This window comes from Eschrichtius robustus, chromosome 17 (genome assembly GCF_028021215.1).
Source record: "Eschrichtius robustus isolate mEscRob2 chromosome 17, mEscRob2.pri, whole genome shotgun sequence".
Lineage (NCBI taxonomy): Eukaryota > Metazoa > Chordata > Mammalia > Artiodactyla > Eschrichtiidae > Eschrichtius > Eschrichtius robustus.
The window spans coordinates 85,615,847-85,617,605 of record NC_090840.1 but is presented as its reverse complement, the minus strand read 5'-3'; positions in this window follow the sequence as shown (position 1 = coordinate 85,617,605).

Here is a 1,759-nt window from a genome sequence, read left to right as displayed (position 1 = left end):
TCCCTAAAATAAGGAGTTGGGAGAAGCATGGTTTGGGAACCTCGCCTGTGGCCGTCCAGGCCCTGGGCCCAGCAGGCCGGGGGCGCCCTCCTCGCGCACGGACGGAGCTCGGGCGCCGGGGGTCGAGCCCGCCGGCCACGGTACCGAGAGCGGCGGGGGGCGCGGCCGGCTGGTCGTGCGGACGGCGGGAGGGAAGGCCTGAGGGAGCCGGGCGCGACGCCGCGTCCCGCGCCGGCCCGGCTGCAGGGCCCAGCGACCAGCACCGCGGGGCCTCTCACCCACCGGCCCCCGGGCCCCGGCGGTAGCCGGAGCCGGAAGCGCGCTCCGCGCCCACAGGGAGCCCCGCCCCGCGCCGCCGGCACTTCCGGGAGCTCTAGGAAGCTCGGGGGACCCGCCCAGGGGAGCGGCCGGGGGGAGGGCTCCTGGGGAGGAGTCCCGGGGAGAGGCTCGGGGGACCCGGAGAGCCCCAGGGCCGTGGACCTGCGCACGGAGGCGTGCGCGCGTCCCTGGAGCTGTCCGAGGTGCTGGGCTGCCCTGGCGATGGGGCCTCGGAGAAGTTGTCGGCGAGGCAGAGACCCTGGGAGGGAAAAAGCAAGGGGACTCGGCGTGTAGGGCCCGGAAGGCCGTAGGAAGGGCTCTGGGGAGGAATGACGCACGCTGGCTTGGACTGAGGTGAGAACATTACCGTCCATTGCTAAGGCAAGTCCACAAACCCTGCGAGCAGCTGAGGGAACTGAGTGCTTAGAAAAGAACCGCAGGGGGGAGGAGATGGACCCTGGCCCTGACCCAGCAGAGCCCTTCCCTGCGATGCTTCCCTTACCCTTCTAGTGGCTAGAAAATCCTGAGGGTTCTTCCTACGAGTGAGTGCAGCCAGGCTACGACTGGCCCAGAGGGCAGAGCTGGGAGCAGCTGGCGGTGAGAGGGCAGATCCTGGCGCGAGCCAGAGCTGTCCAGCACTTCAGGTTGCCTCTCCAGGTGGTGTCTGAGTGGGGCTTGGACCACTGCCTATGCAGATGCACCTGCTTTGAGGGACTAGATGAGACCAGAGGTTCCCAAGCCTGGCACAGTGTCAACATCACTGGGGGTGTCGGAACTAAATCCGGATTCCCTGGCCTACTGAATCTGTCTTCCCTGGTGTGGAGCCTGGGAATCTGTGTTTTTCAGCAAGCTCTGCCCCCAGGAGGAGCCTCTGATACTCATTCCTCAGGGGTCTGGTTCCGGCATAACCCCTCCTTCAGCTCAGAGACCCCAGTCAGAGACCTCTGAAGAACAGTTTGTCTCACTTTCCCTAGTGGAGTTGGAAAAGTCCTGCCAGATTTGATTTAGCCCGCAGCCTTGGGTTTAAAAGATAAAGTCAGGGGATCTGACCATTGATACACTTGGGTGACTGCAGTGACTGTTTAACCATACAGCAGTGCACAGGCCACCACCGTGCTGCACACCGAGGACAGAGTTGGGTGTGACGTGCTGTGTGGAAAAGCAGCCTCCTAGATGGGGACATGTACAGCCCAGAGCAGGTGCCCAAAAAGGGTTTACTGAATGAATGGGATGGAAATAAATAAGCGTAATAAACTATCATGAGGGAGGATGTATATTTTCCAGGTGGGAAGTGGATGTTAACTTCTGCTTCTGGCCTGTGCTCTGCTGGTTCTTCACATAATGATCTCATTTAGTGCTCACAGAAACCTTGTGATGTATTCAATAGAATCACTATCGCCAACTTACCGATGCAGCTTAGAGAGGATACGGACCTTGCCCA